This window comes from Macaca fascicularis, chromosome 6 (genome assembly GCF_037993035.2).
Source record: "Macaca fascicularis isolate 582-1 chromosome 6, T2T-MFA8v1.1".
In the NCBI taxonomy this organism is placed as follows: domain Eukaryota; kingdom Metazoa; phylum Chordata; class Mammalia; order Primates; family Cercopithecidae; genus Macaca; species Macaca fascicularis.
In genome coordinates, this window is record NC_088380.1 from 17,949,703 (window position 1) to 17,955,824 (window position 6,122).

The following is a 6,122-nucleotide window of genomic DNA, read 5'->3' on the forward strand; positions in this document are numbered from 1 at the left end:
ATTTTTACATATATTTCATGAATTCCAAATCAGACTTTCAGATAACAAAAACAAAACATTGGTAGTCTACAGGCTTCCCCGAGTATCTGGGTATAGAAACTTATACCAAAGCTTAAAAATAAATATATTTTGGCCCAGGCGTGGTGGCTCATGACTTCCCAGCACTTTGGGAGGCTGAGGCGGGTGGATCACCTGAGGTCAGGAGTTCGAGACCAGCCTGGCCAATATGGTGAAACCCTGTCTCTACTAAAAATACAAAAATTAGCTGGCCATGGTGACGTACACATGTAATTCCAGCTACTGTGGAGGCTGAAGCAGGAGAAGTGCTTGAGGTTCTTGGGGAGGAGGCTGCAGTGAGCTGAGATCGTGCCACTGCACTCCATCCTGGGCAACAGGATGAGACGGTCTAAGAATGAAAAATTAAAAAAAAAATATATACACACACATGCATAGACACACACACACATATATATGAATCATTTAGACAGCACTTTATATGTATATGTGTGTGTGGTTTATAAAACTTACATATATATTTTGATAAATTAAAAAAAATGATCTTACAGACTGAGTTCCAAACACTAGAGGCTCATTATTGGTGATCTCACTATCTTTTGGCTTTTTAAGCTATGAATTTATTCAAGTAGAAAATACGTTTGCACAGGCAACAAATATTCTTGCCTTGTAACAGAGTGAATTAATCTTTAACGCTGATTTGTTGTATTTAAAAGCCACACACCTGAAAGTCAGGCACATCACATAATTACTCAAAGAAAAACAGGCCCCTGTTTTACCTTGAGGAAGATCGGTTGACTTGTCACATGCTTTTGTTAACAAAAAAAAGTGGGGGAAAAAAATTCCCCCAGCTCTCCCTCTAAAAAGAAAGCAATCCTCTTAATGCAGAAGAAAGACTGCGTTTCAGTACCTCAGAAACAAACCAGTTTTGAGTTTTGTCGTGAAAAGAGATGACATGTGTAATTACAAGAGCCTTTTACACAGATTGGGAGATTTGATTTGACAGTTGAACCCCATTAAAAAAAATGACTCTAAGGTCCTACAGCAGCAGTGAACAATTTCCATCCCACTCTGCCTCAGCACAGACGTCTAAGAATAGACAAACTCTCAGCCGGAACCACCCACTGCTGCGCACCCAAGTCTGCCTAGTATGCAAATTCCCCAGAGGGTGGAGTTTGTCTTTTCTTTCTGTTTCTTTCTTTTTTTTTTTCAATTTTAAGAGCTGAGAATAATAGAAACTATATTTTCCTTGCTATCTATTCGGTTACCTTCTCTTTCAGGAGCTGAAATTGCCTTGACATTCAGAGCAAAATCTACCTTTACAAAATAAAACACACACACACACACACACACACTATAGTATATATAGAAATGACAAAATAAAAATCAATTAAATACAAGACAATCCTAATCAGAGTGAATCAGAAAGAGCTGCTTACATTTGGGATGCTAATTAGAACTTCATAATAACTTTATTGTCTTTTGTTTATTTCCTCCCTTCCTTATTCTCTTTCCTCTACATTTTGTCTTTCCCATCAAGTTCTCTACTTCCTCTTTTTTTGTTGTTGTTCAAGTACATAATTTCTATTGTGATAGTGTCACTCTTTCCTTCTCTCCCTCCCTCCCTCCCTTCCTCCCTCCCTCCTTCCTTCCTTCCTTCCTTCCTTCCTTCCTTCCTTCCTTCCTTCCTTCCTTCCTTCCTTCCTTCCTTCCTTTCCTTCCTCTCTCCCTCCCTTCCATCCTTTCTCCTTCCTTCCTTCCTTCCTTCCTTCCTTCCTTCCTTCCTTCCTTCCTTCCTTCCTTCCCTCCCTTCCTCTCTCCCTCCCTTCCATCCTTTCTCCTTCCTTCCTTCCTTCCTTCCTTCCTTCCTTCCTTCCTTCCTTCCTTCCTTCCTTCCTTCCTTCCTTCCTTCCTTCCTTTCTTCCTCCCTTCCTGCCTTCCTTCCTTCTTTCCACTGACTGCACACTGAGGCAAATACTTACACTGGGCCAGAACTATACACATTAAGTGTATAGTTCTTACATTTTTAAGCTTGCTAGTTTTTCTGACTGCATAACCCTCATTCTTCGTTTGTTTGGGAAGAACAAATATAATTTACTTGGAACTTTACTTTACTCATCTTCCTCCTCCACTTCCCCCCGCCCCTCATTTATCTATAAGAATAATAAAGATTAAGAGAGACCATATTCAGGATCCAAGGTAATTTGAAATAGTCCTTGATGTACAGTGCTTATTAAAAGAGAATCTTGAAGATTCTACCAGTAGAAACTCTGTTTCAGAAAACAAGGCATCAGCTCCTAAATGTCATACAAATTGACTACATAAGAATTTTCTTGGATGTCTAAATAAAGAGATCCCAGCCCCAAGCTGTGATCCTGATTTTTGTTGTTGCTGTTGTTGTTGTTTTTTGAGACAGGGAGTCTTGCTCTGTTGCCCAGGCTGGAGTACAGTGGTACAATCTTGGCTGACCACAACCTCCGCCTCCTGGTTCAAGCAATTCTCTGCTCAGCCTCCCAAGTAGCTGGGACTGTAGGCGTGTGCCACCACACCTAGCTAATTTTTGTATTTTTAGTGGAGACAAGGTTTCACCATGTTGGCCAGGCTGGTCTCGCACTCCTGGCCTCAAGTGATCCACCTGCCTCGTCCTCTCAAAGTGCTGTCAGAGGCATGAGTCACTGCATCTGGCCTGATTCAGTAGTTCTTAAGGAAGGTAGAGGGACAGGGCAAGGGTTTCATGAAGCTCCTCTCTGGGAATCTACTGGGATAGTGTGACTCACAAGATTTGAACAAAAAAGCTTGGACTAGAATCAGGGTCTGGTGGATCATACTTTGATTTTAAGTTTACCTCATTAGAAAAAAAAAATGGTAATAATAACAACAGAGTTGCTGTGAGGATTTTCAATAAGACCTGGAAGTAATTGCTTGTGATATACACTCAGTGAACTGCAGCTATTCCAATGGAGGCTTCAGTTCCAAAAAAAAAAAAAGCTGGGGTCATAAGCTCTGGCCTGTCTGTCTACTTCAATTGGGAAGGAATTTCTTAAGGTTTCCTTGGAAATAGAGTCACAAGGACCACAGAATTGAGATCCAAATTTTCCTACAGAGAACAACCCCTCTTTGTAGGAGAAAAAGAAAACACAAATGTATGGCAATCTTTTTAGGGGGAGAGGGGGAGTCAAAATCCAAGATAGTTTTCCTGAGAATATTCAAATTAGATTATGGAGATAACAAGATGTGAACCAAGGAAAAAGAACGAATTGCCTTTATGTATGGGAGGCGAAGTAGTTGGAACCCCACCTTCGTATCTTAGTTACCTCTGTAACCTGGTGACAGATTTCTTCTCAGAGCCTCGGTGTGTTTACTCAAGAACTGGAGAGCCCAGGCTCAGTGCCTCATGCCTGTAATCCCAGCACTTTGAGCGGCTGAGGCGGGCGGATCACTTGAGGTCAGGAGTTCGAGACCAGCCTGGCCAACATGGTGGAAGCCTGACTCTACTAAAAATACAAAAATTAGCTGGACCCAGTGGCATGCGCCTGTAATCCCAGCTATTCAGGAGGCTGAGGCAGGAGAATCGCTTGAACCCGGGAGGCGGAGGTTGTAGTGAGCCGAGATCATGCCACTGCACTCCAGCCTGGGTGACAAGAGCGAAGCTCCGTATCGAAAAACAAACAAACAAAAAAACTGGAGAATATATCTGCCTCAGGGGCTGTGGAGAGGATAGAAGGCTGTGTTTAGCACACAGCCTAGTACACAAGCATTCGTTAAATGGATGCAAGACCAAGACGTTCATTTCCTTTTGAAACAAGAGAGCAATCATGAGTGATGCAATCTCATCTTTTCCCTCACCAATTTTTATGAGCAATTTCTCTTAAAGGAACATTCTGATGTTACGGATTAACTGTGGTTTAGTTTTTATTCACTCTGTATATATGACACTTTCCCATATGTCAACTCTCCTGGTGTGTTCTACATTGCTTCATTCATTCATTCACCAAATATTTATTAAGCATCTGCTATCTTCCAGGCACTATATTCCCACAAAAGGTAGGAATATGTTGAGCATAAAAACAGAGCCGGCCGGGCTCAGGGGCTCATGCCTGTAATCCCAGCATTTTGGGAGGCTAAAGTAGGAAGAGCCCTTAAATCCAGAAGTTCAAGACTAGCTGAGGCAACACAGTGAGACTCCATCTCTATTTAAAAAACAAAAAGCAAAAACAGAGCTCATGAGGGAGATGCAAATTAAAACCACAATGAGATATCACCTCACACCTGTCAGCATGGCTATTAGTAGAGAGACAAAAGATAACAAGTGTTAGTGAGAATGTGGAGGAAGGGAACCCTTGTACACTGCTTGTGTGAGTGTAAATTAGTACAGCCATTATGGAAAATTGCATGGAGGTTTCTCAAAAAACTAAAAATAAAATTATCATATAATCCAGCAATCCCACTTCTGGGTTACCCACAAAATTTGAAATCAGCATGTTGAAGAGAAGTCTGTATGCCCATGTTCATTGCAGCACTAGTCACAATAGCCAAGATATGGAATTAGCCTAAGGGTCCATCAGTGGATGAATGAATGGATAAAGAAAATGTGGCAGGCCAGGTGCGGTGGCTCACGCCTATAATCCTAGCACTTTCGGAGGCCAAGGTGGGCGGATCGCTTGAGCTCAGGAGTTTGAGACCAGCCTGGGCAACATGGCAAAACCCCGTCTCTACAAAAAATGCAAAAAACTTAGCTCCATGTGGTGGTGCATGCCTGTGGTCCTAGCTACTTGGGGAGCTGAGGTGGGAGGATGACTTGAGCCTAGGAGGTGGAGGTTACAGTGAACTGAGATCATGCCACTACAGTGGAAAAAAAAAATGAGACCCTATCTCCAAAAAAAAAAAAAAAAAAAGGAAAGAAAAAGAAAATATGGCATATATATGATGGAATACTAGTCAGCCTTATAAAAGGAAGAAGTTCTGTCATTTGTGATGATATGGATAGAATTGGAGAACATTATGCTAAGTGGAATAAGCAAAACACAGAAAGACAAACACCACGTGCTCTCACTTATACATGAAAACTAAAACAACTGTTCTCAGAAGCAGAGAGTAGAACAATGGTGATCAGAGACTAGCGGGTGGGGGGAACAGGGAGGTGATAATCAATGGATTCAAAGCGTCACTTAGGCAGAATAAGTTTGATTTTTTTTTAGATCTATTGCAGAGCGTGGTGACTATCCCTAACAACTGAGTACTGCACATTTCCATCCGTTAAAAGAGTAAATCTCAAATGCTCTCATTCCAAAAAAAAGTCAAATACTGGAAGTGATGGATAAATTAAGTCACTCATTAATAATTTCATATTATATTTAAAAATCATAACATTGTTTTGTACTCAGTAAATATGTACAACTATAATTCGTCTATTAAAAGACCCAGAGCCCACAACTCTCACTTCAACTCTGGACTCCAAAACATTACCTGCCTCTTGGCCGATGCCCTTGGATGACCCACGGGCATCTCAGAGGTAATATATCCTGACATGAACTTCTGATTTCCCCAGACCTTGCTCCTTCACCCTTTCAGGGTTCATCTGAGGGTAAATTCATCCTCCAGATACTCACCCCAAGTCATTAACTCCACCCTCGACTCATCTTTTCTTATACTTGATAGTCCACGTGTCAGGAAAGGTTGTTCACTCTATATGTCCCCCATAACCAGGATACAAGCAGTCTTGCCACCCTGGCCCAGGCCAAACGAATCTCTTATTCTTTATTTTTCTGAGGAAGAGTCTCACTCTGTCGCCCAGGCTGCAGTGCAGTGGCGCCATCTTGGCTAACTGCAACCTCTGTCTCCTAGGTTCAAGCAATTCTCCTGCCTCAGCCTCTTGAGTAGTTGGAATTACAGGTGTGTGCCACCACGCCCAGCTAATTTTTTTTTTTTTTCTTTAAGATGGAATCTCGCTCTGTTGCCCAGGCTGGAGCGCAGTGGTGCGATCTTGGATCACTGCAACCTCCACCTCCCAGGTTCAAGCGATTCTCCTGCCTCAGCCTCCCGAGTAGCTGAGATTACAAGAGCGTCACCATGCCTGACTAATTTTTGTCTTTTTAGTAGAGACGAGG